Raw genomic sequence first — 17,252 nt, 5'->3', positions numbered from 1 at the left:
ATATTTTTACCAGAAAATTAAGAAACAGTCAAGGTATGCATGTCTTAGTCGAATTTGCTACAGATGTTGAGTTGCTAGGAGCAAGTATCAATCATCTTTGATTATAGGAATATAAACTGAGTAAATTCCAAAGTAGAAAAGGGTTAATTTAACAGTACAAGGAAGCCAAATGTTATAGATCAATACAAAGCTTAAACTTCCAACAGCACAAGCCTCTTAATCTTCATGAACATGACAACAAACTTTATTCATATCAAAATTAAAGGTCAGTGAAGTACTTTATGAGCACAGACTGACAACTTCCATCAATACTAACATTTCTAATCCTTATGTGTTCTGTAAGCAGGAAAACTTGAGTTTTATGCCTGACATATGAAATGAAAACATAGTAGAAAGGAGAAAGGAAACATTTTGCTAATGATAACAAATTTAACTGATTCTAACTAATATATGTGATTTTAACTTTAAAATAGGATTGCTAATTAGCAGTTCTTTCCATATGAATGAAAAGGACAAAGTGAACTTTGCAAAACTTCTTTAAAAAAAAAAAAAAGACTAATTAAAGATTTGGATCAAGTGGTGAGAAACACAAGGTTTTTGAATAAACACCTTTCCATTTGATAAATGTTTAGAATAGTGGAAGAAAAATAGTGCTATTTTTTAAACTTTTATTTAACTTTGTTTTAATTTATTGCCTGATGGAATCAGGCCATGTTTCAATCTATATAAAGTGTGTTTTTCTTTTGTGAGATATCTATATTGGTATTAGCTCAAATCCTCATGTTGAAATATAAGGGACTTGCTTTCAGTCCCCACATGTAATCTGTGAATTATAAGAATGCAACAATCAAGTACAGAGATGTTTGATTATCATGTAGACACTTTTCATATGAGAGTAAATCAATATATAATTTCACACCATATATTTTGCAAGTTAGCCTGCTGAGCAGTCATAAATAGAGTTTGCCCATGCAAAACCAACTTAGGCATGCGTTTAATTGGTCAGGTACATGTGCCCAGCATTAATATTTTACATAAGCTGATCACTTGATTCTGATGAGCCGCCAGTACTGAGAACTGGATAAAGACTTTCATAAAGTTTTATTTTCTTTGCTGCTACACTTGAAAACTTTTTCTTTCCTTATAAAAAAATTTCAGTGTTGGTAAAAAAGGGATATTAAAAGTGATTCTTAAGAAGTTTTCAGTAAGAGTGCTGCTGATGGCTTTAATGAGATTTTAAATATGAAACAGATAATGAGACACGATTGCTCATCATTGCACAGTAAAAATAAGCTACTAAGCCAACTGTTTTGTAATAGGTTACATTACCATCATGTGTCATATAACTAGATCTTGAAAACACCATGAGAATTCCTTTGGAAGGTTGTAGATTGTAATACCCCAGGAATTTGTTTCCACAACAACCAACAAGGGACCAAAAAAGACAGGAAAAGAAGAACTTAACAATATGTGCATTTTCAGAAAAGTATTGAAGGCTGCTGCTGCTGCTGCTAAGTCGCTTCAGTCGTGTCTGACTCTGTGCAACCCCATAGATGGCAGCCCACCAGGCTCCCCCATCACTGGGATTCTCCAGGCAAGAACACTGGGGTGGGTTGCCATTTCCTTCAATGCATGAAAGAGAAAAATGAAAGTGAAGTCACTCATTTGTGTCCAACCCTCAGCAACCCCATGGACTGCAGCCTACCAGGATCCTCCGTCCATGGGATTTTCCAGTCAAAAGTACTGTGGGGTATTGAATGCTAGTTCCCCTCAAAACACATGCAAAGCTGTCATTAGTGGCAATAGAAAGTGCATTCAGTTCAGTTCAGGCGCTTAGTCGTGTCCGACACTTTGCAACCCCATGAATCACAGCACGCCAGGCCTCCCTGTCCATCACCAACTCGCGGAGTTCACTCAAACTCATGTCCATCGAGTCGGTGATGGAATTTGAAGAGGATATGCAATCAAAGTGTCTTGAATATAATGTAACATATGATGCTTCTTTTATAGCTTTGGTTAGGAAAAATGAGATTCAAATAGAATTTTCAATTGTTAACACAGTTCATACCCTTAGTTATAGACACAACAGGTAGAAATCAGAAATATAAATTATAAGAATAGTTATATGTAATCTGAAATCCTGTTGAAAGTTTAAAATATAGGTGGCATTTTATGATTAAAAATGGAAAGCAATAGGCAGTTAATTTATTTTATGATTCAGACCTACTCAGGGAAGCATACAATAAAAAGATACTTTTATACACTGTGCAACTACCACACACATGATTCTATTTCAATTAGCAATTATATATAATGTTTTTATATTTTTAAATATTTAAAACTATTGCTAAATAACAGGTAACACTGATGTAAATTGCATTTACAAAATCACTTATTCATAAAATATCATTGAATTATAACATATGGATGTGAGAGTTGGACTGTGAAGAAAGCTGATCTCCGAAGAACTGATGCTTTTGAACTGTGGTGCTGGAGAAGACTCTTGAGAGTCCCTTTGACTGCAAGGAGATCCAACCAGTCCATTCTAAAGGAGATCAGTCCTGGGTGTTCATTGGAAGGACTAAAGCTGAAACTCCAATACTTTGGCCACCTCACGCGAAGAGTTGACTCACTGGAAAAGACTCTGATGATGGGAGGGATTGAGGGCAGGAGGAGAAGGGGAAGACAGAGGATGAGATGGCTGGATGGCATCACCGACTTGATGGACATGAGTTTGAGTGAACTCCAGGAGTTGGTGATGGACAGGGAGGCCTGGTGTGCTGTGATTCATGGAGTCGCAAAGAGTTGGACATGACTGAGTGACTGAACTGAACTGATAACTGTGAAACTGACAATTGCTGTGAGGATTGATGGAGACACAAAAGACCCTGAATAGACAAAGCAATCTTGAGAAAGAAAAATGGAGCTAGAGGAATCGGGCTCCCTGATTTCAGACCATGCTACAAAGCCATTGTTATTAAAACATTATGGTACTGACACCAAAACAGAAATACAGATCAATGGAACAGGATAGAAAGCCATGCACCTATAATCAATTATTCTACAAAGGAAGCAAGGCTATAGAGTGGAGAAAAGACAGTCTCTTCAATAAACTGTTCTGGAAAAACTGGACAGCTGCATGTAAAAAAATGAAATTAGAACATTCTTTAACACCACAACAAAAATAAACTAAAATGGACTAAAGACCTATTTGCAAGGCTGGATACCTGTTAGCGGAAGACACAGGGAGAACACTCTTTGACATAAATTGCACCAATATCTTTTTTGATCTGTCTCAAAGAGTAATGGAAATAAAAACAAATATAAATAAATGGGAACTAATTCAGTTTAAAACCTTTTTTGCACAGAAAAGGAAATAATAAAATGAAAAGACAATCCACAGAATGAGAGAAAATATTCACAAACAATGCAACCATCAAGGAATTAGCCACAAACAGTTCATGTGGCTCAATATTAAAAAAAAAAAAAGTGGACTGAAGACCTAAATAGATATTTTTCTAAGACATAGAGATGCCCAAGAGGTACATGAAAAAAACATGCTTAACACTGCTAATTATTAGAGAAATGCAAATCAAAACTACAATGAGGTATCACCTCATTTCACTCAGAATGGCCATCATTAAAAAAATCTACAAACAATAAATGCTGCAAGGGGTGTAGAGAGAAGAGAACCTTCCTACACTGTTGGTGAAGTGAAATCCCTCAGTCGTGTCTGACTCTTTGCGACCCCAGGCTCTTCCATCCATGGGATTTTCTAGGCAAGAGTACTGCAGTGGGTTGCCATTTCCTTCTCCAGGGAATCTTCCTGACCCAGGGATCAAACCCAGGTCTCCCGCATTTATAGACATATGCTTTACTGTCTGAGTCACCAGGGAAGTCAACCACTGTAGAGCACAGTATGGAGGTTTTATAAAAAACTGAAAATAGAGCTACCATCTGATCCAGTAATCCCAATACTGGGGATTTATACAGAGAAAAATATGGTTTGAAAGGATACATACACCCCAGTGTTCACTGCAGCACTGTATACAATACACAAGACAGGCAATAAACCTAAATGCCCATTGACAGATGAATGGATTAAAAAAAAAACGTGGTACATATATACAATGGAATATTACCCACTCATTATAAAGAATGCAATAATACCATTTGCAGCAAAATGAATGAACCTGGAGATGATCATGCTAAGTGAAGTAATCAAACAAAGGCAAATACTGTATGATATCACTTTAGAATCGATTCTAAAAAAATGATACAAATGAACTTATTTACAAAACAGGATCAAACTCAGGGAGTGAATTTATGATTACCAATGGGAAAGAGAGAGAGAGGAGGAGGAATAGATTGACAGTTTGGGAATGACATGTACACACTGCTATATTTAAAATAGATAACCAATATGACCTACTTTAAAATAAAAAAAAGAAATAATTTAAAAAATAGGATTGTCCTCATCTCAAAAAAAAAATGCTTAGTATTTTTGACTCTTAAAGAAAAGTGATTGGTCAAACATTTACATTTATATTTAATTTCAAATATGATGGAAAAAAGTTATCAAGCTAATGATAACACTTGGGAATAACAACTATCTATATGTACATTATGACTACATATAAAATAATATTTGATCACTTCCCAATAAAATAGGTACTTTATATTTTCTTTATGTGTAGTTTTAAGAAAGATGTTATGCTCAAAATAATAAACTTCAATTGTAGGAAATATCTATAAATATGTATATGCCTATATGGACTTTTTTCACATAAAAATTATTTCATTTCATAAAATGTTTATTTGTGATTATCAAATAAAGATCCATACATTATAGAAAATTAAAATATATCTCAAGAGAATACAAAGCTAAAAGCACAACATCTAGATAATATCATCTTAACATGACAATATAAGGTCTTCACAGTATATCTTTATTATATAATAAATATAAATGTATTATGCTGTTGCATCCTGATTTTCTACTTTATATTATTTTAATATGGTATCAGGCAACTAAACATTTTTGTTTCTATGCATACTTTTAGTGAATAATAGTATATTGTGACTGTATACCATAATTCCTTCTTCTAATGCTAGATTTTTATACTGCTTCTGATTTCTACAATGTTAATAGTGCTGAAAGTCCTAGCCACAGCAATCAGAGAAGAAAAAGAAATAAAAGGAATCCAGATTGGAAAGAAGAAATAAAACTCTCACTGTTTGCAGATGACATGATCATCTACATAGAAAACCCTAAAGACACCACCAGAAAATTACTAGAGCTAATCAATGGGATATAGTAAAGTTGTAGAATAAAACATTAATACACAGAAAGTCCTCACATTCCCATACACTAATGATGAGAAAACAGAAAGAGAAATTAAGGAAACAATTTCATTCACCATTGCAACATAATAAAAATACTTAGGAATAAATTTACCTAAAGAAACAAAAGACCTGTATAGAGAAAACTATAAAACACTGATAAAAATAATCAAAGAGGATACAAATAAATGCAGAAATATACTATGTTCATGGATTGAAAAAAACAAAATAGTGAAAATGAGTATATTATCCAAGCAATCTACAGATTTGACACAATCCCTATCAAGCTACTAAGGGTATTTTTCACAGAATTAAAACAAATAATTTCACAATTTGTATGGAAACACAAAAAACCTCGAATAGCCAAAGCAATATTGAGAAAGAAGAATGGAACTGGAGGAATCAACCTGCCTGTCTTCAGTCTATACTACAAAGCCACAGTCATCAAGACAGTATGGCACTGGCATAAAGATAGAAAACAAAGATCAATGGAATAAAATAGAAAGCCCAGAGATAAATACATGCACCTATGGACACCTTATCTTTAACAAAGGAGGCAACAATATACAATGGAGAAAAGACAATCTCTTTAACAAGTAGTGCTGGGTAAACTGGTTAATGAACTGTTAAAGAATGAAACCAGAACACTTTCTAACACCATACACAAAAATAAACTCAGAATGGTTTAAAGATCTAAATGTAAGATGGGAAACAAATAGGCAGAACACTCTCTGACATAAATCACAACAAGATCCTCTATGATTCACCACCCAGAGTAATGGAAATAAAAGCAAAAATAAACAAATGGGACTTAATTAAGCCTAAAAGTTTCCTTCATAGTAAAGGAAACTATAAGCAAGGTGAAAAGGCAGCCTTCAGAATGGGAGAAAATAATTGAAAATGAAACAACTGACAAAGAATTAATCTCCAAAATACATAAGCAGCTCATGCAGCTCAATATCAGAAAAATAAATGTCCCAATCAAAAAATGGGCCAAAAAAAAACTAAACAGACATTTCTCCAAAGAAGGCATAAAGATATATAACAAACACATGAAAAGATGCTCAACATCACTCGTTATGAGAGAAATGCAAATCAAAACCACAATGAGGTACTATCTCATGCCAATCAGAATGGCTGCCATCAAAAAGTCTACAAACAATAAATGTTGGAGATGGTGTGGAGAAAAGGGAACCCTCTTACATTGTTTGTGGGAATGTAAACTAATATAGCCACTATGGAGAACACTGTGTAGATTCCTTAAAAAACTAGAAATAGAACTGCCATATGACCCAGCAATCCCACTGCTGGGAATACACACCAAGAAAACCAAAACTGAAAAAGAGACGTTCCCCTGTGTTCATTGCAGTACTGTTTACAATAGCTAGAATGGAAGCAACCTAGACGTCCATCAGCAGACGAATGGATAAGGAAGATGTGATACATATATACACAATGGAATAACACTCAGCTGTTACAAAGAACACATTTGAGTCGGTTCTAATGAGTTGGATGAAACTGGAGCCTATTATACAGAGTGAGTTAAGCCAGAAAGACAAATACCAATACAGGATATTAATGCATATATATGAAGAAGGTAATGATGACCATACATGCAAGACAGCAAAAGAGACACAGATGTAAAGAACAGACTTTTGGACTCTTTGGGAGAAGGTGACTCTTTGGACGATATGAGAGAGTAGCATTGAAACATGTATATTACTATATGTAAAATAGATGACCAGTGCAAATTCAATGCATGAAGCAGGACACCCAAAGCTGGTGCTCTGGGACAACCCAGAGGGATGGAATGGGAAGGGAGATGGGAAGGGAGTTCAGGACAGTGGGCACATGTACACCCATGGCTGATTCATGTCAATGTGTGGCAGAAACCCCCACAGCATGGTAAAATAATTAGCCTCTGATTAAAATAAATTAACCAGTTAAAAAAAGAAAGAAAGAAAACACATTCTGGCACGATTTACTCCATCCCCTTCTAAACAGGTTTATAAATTTTCCCGAAATAAAAAGACATAACTTCATAATGTCACAACATAATGATGCATACTGAAATTCATAGATTGTGAATAAATAAAAAAGTAAAAATGAGTGGAAAAGGCAAACACTGGAGAGAAGGTATATTTTTTTATTCCTTCATTGTACTGTTTGAAATCAATTCATTTCTGTTGTCCTTTTTCTTTCCCAAACACTAGCGGTTGTTATTTATTGACTTGTAAGCCAACACGCTGCAGCTGCGGGGCATTGCCTCCAGCGGGGAAGTTGAACAGAAAGCCCTAGAATAAGATACCATGAAATGAGTGGCAAGTGGCCAAAAAGAGATACCCTACATCCAAGTTAAGGAGCGGCGGCCTTGAGGAGATAACCCACATCCAAGGTAAGGAACAGTGGCTGGGTTTTGCTGGAGTAACCATAAAGAGATACCCTATGTCCAAGGTAAGAGACACCCCACTAAGATGGTAGGCACTGAGAGAGGGTATCGGAGAGCAGACAGACTGAAACCACAATCACAGAAAATTAGCCAATCTGATCACATGGACAACAGCCTTGTCTAGCTCAATGAAACTAAGCCATGCCGTGTAGGGCCACCCAAGATGGATGGGTCATGGTGGAGAGTTCTGACAGAATGTGGTCCACTGGAGAAGGGAATGGCAAACCACATCAGTATTCTTGCCTTTAGAAACTCATGAACAGTATGAAAAGGCAAAAAGATAGGACATTGAAAGATGAACTGCCTGGGTTGGTAGGTGCCCAGTATACTACTGGAGATCAGTGGAGAAGTAACTCCAGAAAGAAGGGAGGGATGGAGCCAAAGCAAAAACAATACCCAGTTGTGGATGTGACTGGTGATAGAAGCAAGGTCCAATGCTTTAAAGAGCAAAATTGCATAGGAACCTGGAATGTTAGGTCCATGAATCAAGGCAAATTAGAAGTGGTCAAACAGGAGATGGCAAGAGGGAATGCCAACTTTCTAGGAATCAGTGAACTAAAATAGACTGGAATGGGAGAATTTAACTCAGATGACCATGACGTCTACTACTGTTGGCAGGAATTCCTTAGAAGAAATGGAGTAGCCATCATAGTCAACAAAAGAGTCCAAAATGCAGTATATGGATGCAATCTCAAAAATGACAGAATGATCTCTGTTCGTTTCCAAGGCAAACCATTCAATATCACAGTAATCCAAGCCTATGCCCTGACCAATAATGCTGAAGAAGCTGACATTGAATGGTTCTTTGAAGACCTACAAGACCGTTTAGAACTAACACCCCAAAAAATATGTCTTTTTCATTATAGGGGACAGGAATGCAAAAGTAGGAAGTCAAGAAACACCTGGGGTAACAGGAAAATTTGGCTTTGGAGTACAGAATGAAGCAGGGCAAAGGCTAATAGAGTTTTGCCAGGAGAACACACTGATCATAGCAAACACCCTCTTTCAACAACACAAGAGAAGACTCTACACATGGACATCACCAGATGGTCAACACTGAAATCAAATTGATTATATTCTTTGCAGCCAAAGATGGAGAAGCTCTATACAGCTACAAAAAGAAGACCGGGGGCTGACTGTGGCTCAGATCATGAACTCCTTATTGCCAAATTCAGACTTAAATTGAAGAAAGTAGGGAAAACCACTAGACCACTCAGGTATGATCTAAACGAAATCCCTTATAATTATACAGTGGAAGTGAAAATAGATTCAAGGCATTAGATATGATAGACAGAGTGCCTGAATAACTATGGACAGAGGTTCATGACATTGTACAGGAGACAGCAAGAACATCTCCAGGAAAAGGAAATGTTAAAAAAGCAAAACGGCTGTTGAGAAGGCCTCATATCAGAGTACATCATGAGAAATGCTGGGCTGGATGAAGCACAAGCTGGGTCAAGATTTTGGGGAGAAATATCAATAACCTCAGATATGCAGATGACACCACCCTTATGGCAGAAAGTGAAGAAGAACTAAAGTGCCTCTTCATGAAAGTGAAGGAGGAGAGTAAAAAAGTTGGCTTAAAGCTCAACATTCAGAAAACTAAGATCATGGCATCCAGTCCCATCACATCATGGCAAATAAATGGGGAAACAGGGGAAACAGTGGCTGACTTTATTTTTGGGGACTCCAAAATCACTGAGGATGCTGACTGCAGCCATGAAATTAAAGGACGCTTACTACTTGGAAAGAAAGTTATGACCAACCTAGGTAGCATATTAAAATTCAGAGACATTACTTTGCCAACAAAGATCTGTCTAGTCAAGGCTATGGTTTCTCCATATATGGAGGTGAGAGTTGGACTGTAAAGAAAGCTGAGTGCCAAAGAATTGATGCTTTTGATGTTGGAGAAGACTCAAGAGAGTCCCTTGGACTGCAAGGAGATACAACCAGTCCATCCTAAAGGAAATCAGTCCTGGGTGTTCATTGGAGGGACTGATTTTGAAGCTGAAACTTCAATACTTTGGCCACCTGATGCGAAAAGCTGACTCATTTGGAAAGACCTTATGCTGGGAAAGATTAAGGGCAGACGGAGAGGGGGACGAGAGAAGATGAGATAGTTGGATGGCATCACCGATGCAATGGACATGAGTTTGGGTAGTTCCTGGGAGTTGGTGATGGACAGGGAGGTCTGGAATGCTGCACTCCATTGGGTTGCAGGGAGTTGGACATGACTGAACAACTAAACTGAACTATAACTGAAACCCACTACTTTGTATGACATTTAAATTCAATCAGCCATTTTTTTCCCATAATCTGAGGAGTCAAGATACACATGGTTCATATTTTTCACATAAGAATATAGTTCCTTCTCATTAGACTATTTTTATTTTCTAGGCATCATTAGTTACATTCTATATTCTGAAGAGCTGTCATTTGTTTCTCCAAATCCACTCTTCATCCTTCCATCATGTCAATGGTTTGATCTGTACTCCAGTGTGGCAAGTGTAAGAAACAAGAAGGAGGTACCAAGGCCAACAGAAGTGGGAGTTGAGGGCATTTATTTTCTCAATTTTCTTAGTCTGACCATGTGTTTAAAATATTACTCTTTTAGTGACTATAGCCCCTGTCAGATGGCTTTATCACACAGTTTTCTCTTGTGTCATGAACCCAAGATTATTGTCCCATCTGTTGCCATTGTCCTAAACTCATCCACCTCTTTGAAAGTAATCCCTTCATTAAACTGTCCTCAAATTACCAACTTGAATGTATCATAAATTTCTCACTGTGCCCTTAATTCATGCAGCTTCTTGGAGAGAGAATAGGCTACCTGGAAATGACACAGACCTTACCGTTTAGAATTCATGTGATCTGGTTAAATTGCTTGATATCATTTAGCCTGCTTCTTCATCTGCCATGATGTCTAATAATATTTACCTGTAAAGATGTTGTGAGAAGAAAAGTGCACTTGGGACATGATAGATATAATGTAGGTAGTATCTGGTATTATTTTTACTTTTCTAGGCCAAATTATCTTAGTAATTAAGAATAAAAAATAAATGTCTGTGTATATATGTAAGGGGAAGGGATATTATCTATTAATGGAACTATAAATTTTGAATTGATTCTTTAATTCTATTTCAAACACAAGACATATGAAATTGCTTTAAAACAACATATAATAGTAGGTATATGCAAATTTAATCCACATCATACAGTGTAAGTTTTAATGTCACTTGTAGTGAAGACTAAAACTTAAAATTTCTGTGAAAATTACATCTAGCAAAATAACAACAGCAAAAAGCACAATGTTAAAATTAAAAAAATATTGTCTAATTGATGCCACTCACTGTACATGGCAAAATTATCAAATGACTGCTAATTTTCACATATCCATGTAAATGACATTATATAATATATCAAAATTGTCTATTGTGGCTGTGATTTCACCATACAATATAGATTTTTATGCTCATATATTTTTGTCTTCTTCCAATCATTTCCAGGCATCAACCATTTCTGAAGCATATACTGCTCAAAATACCAACCTTATAACACTGGCATTAGGTTCAGTCAATAAATGTAGTGTAAACAAATATTATTATTGACATGGATTATATTAATGAATGCATTATAGTTTCATGGGATGTATGAACAGATCATTGATTTTTCCACTTCTGAATTTCAATATTGCTATAAGTGTTGGAGATCTCTTTTAACTTTAGAGCTAACTTGGCTCCCAACATCCTACTATTGTAATCATAAATAAGATGTATATATCCACTTCAACCTAAAGATGCTTTACGTTAAGGATATTTTAAAGAGTAAACATAAAATGTTTCTGTATATATTGCCATTCTTTCAAAATTGATACATTTTGAAATTTTAATAAAATCACTTTCATTTTTGATATATCAAAAGAACAGGTAAGGAAAACTGCTTTTGAGAACTCTTATCATATTTTATTTATCTTAGGTAAGATTAAGGAGAGAATGAGAAGTTAGAATATATTTCATTCCTCTGTTCAACAAACATATATTTAATTTTGTGCCATGATATGTACTAAGCACATTTCTTGGACTAATTAATGTTTTACAAATGAAGCTATTTAAGAGACACATAAAATATCTTTAACATGAAGCTGGTAAGCAAAGTAGCTATAATTGAAGCCCAGACAATATAACTCCAAAATTTACCATTCCAACTACTACATTATATTTTCCCCAAACTCAGTACCATTAATAGAATTTACTTCTTATAAGATTTCAAAATTCAGATGAAAATATATTCTCAAATAACGAAATATGGTTCAATTCAGTTCGGTTGCTCAATGGTGTCCAACTCTTTGCAACCCCATGGACTGCAGCATGCCAGGATTCCCTGTCCATCACCAACTCCTGAAGCTTACTCAAACTCATGTCCATCGGGTCTGTGATACCATCCAACTATCTCGTCCTCTGTTGTCCCCTTCTCCTCCTACCTTCAAACTTTCCCAGCATCAGGGTCTTTTCCCATAAGTCATTTATTTGCAAGAGTGTTGAAGTTTCAGATTCAGCATCAGACCTTACAATGAATATTCAAGACTTATTTCATTTATGATTGACTGGTTTGATTTCCTTACAGTTCAAGGGACTCTCAAGAGTCTTCTCCAACACCACATTTCAAAAGCATCAATTCTTTGGCCCTCAGCGTTTTTATAGTCCAACTCTCACATCCATACATGACTACTGGAAAAACCTTAGCTTTGACTAGATGGACCTTTCTTAGCAAAGTAATGTCTCAGCATTTAATATGCTGTCTAGGTTGGTCATACCTTTTCTTTCAAGGAGCAAGCATCTTTTAATTTCATGACTGCAGTCACCATCTGCAGTGATTTTGGAGCCCTCAGAAATAAAGTCTATCACAGTTTCCATTGTTTCCAGACCTATTTGCCAAGAAGTGATGGGACTGGATATCATAATATTAGTTTTCTGAATGTTGAGTTTCAACCCAAATTTTTCACTCTCCTCTTTCAATTTCATCAAGAGGCTCGTTAATTCTTCTTCACTTTCTGCCGTAAGGGTGGTGCCATCTGCATACCAGAGGTTATTGATATTTCTCCAAGCAATCTTGATGCCAGTTTGTCCTTTATCTAGCCCAGTGTTTCTCATGATGTACTCTGCATGTAAGTTAAATAAGCAGAGTGACAATATACAGCCTTGAAATACTCCTTTCCCAATTTGGAACCTGTCTGTTGTTCCATGTCCAGTTCTAACTGTTGCTTTTTGACCTGCATACAGATTTCTCAGGAGGCAGTCAGGTGGTCTGGTATTCCCATCTCTTGAAGAATTTTCCACATTTTGTTGTGATCCACATAGTCAAAGATTTTGGCATAGTCAATAAAGCAGAAGAAGTTTTTTTTTTTTTTTTTTTCTGGAACTTTCTTTCTTTTTTGATGATTCAATGGAATTTGATAATTTGATCTCAGGTTCCTCTGCCTTTTCTAAATCCAGCTTGAAGATCTGGAATTTCAAGGTTCATGTACTGTTGAAGCCTGGCTTGGAGAATTTTGAGCATTACTTTTACTAGCATGTGAGATGAGAGCAATTGTGCCATAGTTTGAACATTCTTTGGTATTGCTTTTCTTTGGGACTGGAATAAAAACTGACCTTTTCCAGTCCTGTGGCCACTGCTGAGTTTTCCAAATTTGCTGGCATATTGAGTTCAGCACTTTCACAGCATCATCTTTCAGGATTTGAAATAGCTCAACTCGAATTCCATCACCTCCACTAACTTTGTTGGTAGTGACCCTTCCTAAGGCCCACTTAACTTTGCATTCCAGGATGTCTACCTCTAGGTGAGTGATCACACCATCGTGGTTATCTGGGACATGGAGATCTTTTTTGTACAGTTCTTTTGTGTATTCTTGCCACTACTTCTTAATATCTTCAGCTTCTGTTAGGTCCATACCATTTCTGTCCTTTATTGTATCCATCTTTGGATTACATGTTCCCTTGGTATCTCCAAGTTTCTTGAAGAGTTCTTTAGTCTTTTCCATTCTATTGTTTTCCTCTATTTCTTTGCATTGATCACTAAGGAATGCTTTATTATCTCTCCTTGCTATTTTTTGGAACTCTGTATTCAAATGGGTATATCTTTCCTTTTCCCCTTTGCCTTTCACTTTTCTACTTTTCTCACCTAATTGTTAGGCCTCCTCAGACAACCATTTTGCTTTTTGCATTTCTTTTACTTGCAGATGGTCTTGTTCACTGCCTGTGTATAATACACAAACCTCTGTCCAAAGTTCTTCAGGCATTTTGTCTATCTAGGTTATATAACATCTATTAAAGTGTTCTTATCTAAGTATGTTTTTCAGTTATAACATACTAATTATAAATATTTTTGATAATCCCAAAGTCTAGAAGCTCTTCTTAGTGGGCAAGAAATTATAATGTAGTCAGTGCAATTGTGGGGTTGTATGTTTTAATATTTAAATACTCTGAAAATTATTAATCCACATTTAATATCAAATAATTTTCCTTTGTTCATATATATTTTTCTAACTGGAATAAACATTCCTTGAATATGTTTTATAGTGGTATATGTCTCTGTAGCTTAAGAAGCCTAGAAGTATTTTATTTCAACAAAATATTATAAGGATAGTATACAATACTAGCTGAAATCTTGCACCTAATGTTGTAAATCTTGGGGCTCAGAAATACATCATGGGATTAAAATGAACATTAGAGTATATACAGTAGCCTAAAATTGGGATACAATTTATCTTATACCATGGAAGTGAAGCATTCCCACTTTATTAACTGTTAGATTAGACAGATTAACAAAAAAAGAGTTAAAGAAAAGAGAAATGTTCTCCAACTAAGAAAAGGAAATTTACAGGATTTAAAGACCATTTAAGCTAAAGCTGAAACTTCAATACTTTGGCCACCTCATGCCACGAGTTGACTCACTGGAAAAGAGTCTGATGCTGGGAGGGATTGGGGGTGGGAGGAGACGGGGACGACAGAGAATGAGATGGGTAGATGGCATCACTGACTCTGTGGACATGAGTTTGAGTGAACTCTGGGAGTTGATGATGGACAGGGAGGCCTGGCGTGCTGAGATTCAAGGGGTCGCAAAGAGTCGGACACGATCGACTGAACTGAACTGAAGCAAATTATTCTCAGATGTTTAGTATTTATGAAAATGGAGACTTAACTTTTGATTATTTTATATGCTTTTTCTATATTTATGATTAAATACTAAGTAAGGCACGGGAGATGCCAGCTCCGGCGGTGCAGAGGCGCGAGAGATGCAGGCTCCCATGGCGCAGACGCGCCGCTGCGCAACCAACCACACGCAGAAAGTGTGGCCGAGAGGAGCTACCCCACGTCCAAGGTAAGGTACAGCGGCTGTGCTTTGCTGGAACAGCTGTGAAGAGATACACCACGACCAAGGTAAGAGAAACCCAAATAAGATGGTAGGTATTGCGAGGGGGCATCAGAGGGCAGACACACTGAAATAATAATCACAGAAAACTAGTTGATCTGATCACATGGACCACAGCCCTGTCTAACTTGGTGAAACTAAACCATCTGTCTGGGGCCACCCAAGACGGACGGGTCATGGTGGAGAGTTTTGACAGCCTGTGGTCCACTGGAGAAGAGAATGACAAACCACTTCAGTATACTTGCTTTGAGAACCCCATGAACAGTATCAAAAGGCAAAATGATAGGATACTGAATGAGGAATTTCCGGGGTCGGTAGGTGCCCAGTATGCTACTGGAGATCAATGGAGAAATAACTCCAGAAAAAATGAAGGGATGGAGCCAAACCAAAACAAATACCCAGCTGTGGATGTGACTAGTGATAGAAGTAAGGTTCGATGCTGTAAAGAGCAATATTGCATAGGAACCTGGAATGTTAGGTCCATGAATCAAGGCAAATTGGAAGTGGTCAAACAGGAGATGGCAAGAGTGAACGTAGACATTCTAGGAATCAGCGAACTAAAATGGACTGAAATGGGTGAATTTAACTCCGATGACCATTATATCTACTACTATGGGCAAGAATCCCTTAGAAGAAATAGAGTAGCCATCATGGTCAACAAAAGGGTCCGAAATGAAGTACTTGGAGGCAATCTTAAAAATGACAGAATGATATTTGTTCGTTTCCAAGGCGAACCATTCAATATTACAGAAATCCAAGTCTATGCCCCAACCAGTAATGCTGAAGAAGCTGAAGTTGAATGGTTCTATGAACACCTACAAGACCTTTTAGAACTAACACCCAAAAAAGATGACTTTTTCATTATAGGGGATTGGAATGCAAAAGTAGGAAGTCAAGAAACACCTGGAGTAACAGGCAAATTTGGCCTTGGAGCACGGAATGAAGCAGGGCAAAGGCTAATAGAGTTTTGCCAAGAGAATGCACTGGTCATAGCAAACACCTTCCAACAACACAAGAGAAGAATCTACACATGGACATCAAGATGGTCAACACCAAAATCAGATTGATTATATTCTTTGCAGCCAAAGATGGAGAAGCTCTATACAGATAGCAAAAACAAGACCTGGAGCTGACTGTGTCTCAGACCATGAAATCCTTATTGCCAAATTCAGAATTAAATTGAAGAAAGTAGGGAAAACCACTAGACCATTCAGATATGACCTAAATCAAATCCCTTATGATTATACAGTGGAAGTGAGAAATAGATTTAAGGGACTAGATCTGACAGATAGAGTGCCTGATGAACTCTGGATGGAGGTTCGTGACATTGTACAGGAGATAGGGACCCAGAAAATCCCCATGGGAAAGAAATGCAAAAAAGCAAAGTGGCTGTCTGAGGAGGCCTTACAAATAGCTGTGAAAAGAAGAGAAGTGAAAAGCAAAGGAGAAAAGGAAAGATATAAGCATCTGAATGCAGAGTTCCAAAGAATAGCAAGGAGAGATAAGAAAGACTTCCTCAGCTATCAAAGCAAAGAAATAGAGGAAAACAACAGAATAGGAAAAACAAGAGATCTTTTCAAGACAATTAGAGATATCAAGGGAACATTTCATACAAAGATAGGCTCGATAAAGGACAGAAATTGTATGGACGTAACAGAAGCCGAAAATATTAAGAAGAGGTGGCAAGAACACACAGAAAAATTGTACAAAAAAGATCTTCAAGACCAAGATAATCATGATGGTGTGATCACTCACCTGGAGCCAGACATCTTGGAATGTGAAGTCAAGTCAAAGCATCACTACGACAAAGCTAGTGGAGGTGACGGAATTCCAATTGAGCTATTTCAAATCCTGAAAGATGATGCTGTGAAAGTGCTGCACTCAATATGCCAGCAAATTTGGAAAATTCAGCAGTGGCCACAGGACTGGAAAAGGTCAGTCTTCATTCCAATCCCAAAGAAAGGGAATGCCAAAGAATGCTCAAACTACCATACAATTGCACTCATCTCACACGCTAGTGAAGTCATGCTCA

The sequence above is a fragment of the Moschus berezovskii genome, chromosome 3 (genome assembly GCF_049115385.1).
Source record: "Moschus berezovskii isolate FMDL1 chromosome 3, NW_MosBer_1.0, whole genome shotgun sequence".
Classification (NCBI taxonomy): Eukaryota; Metazoa; Chordata; class Mammalia; order Artiodactyla; family Moschidae; genus Moschus; species Moschus berezovskii.
The sequence above is the reverse complement of the archived record's forward strand: the minus strand, read 5'-3'. Positions refer to the sequence as shown.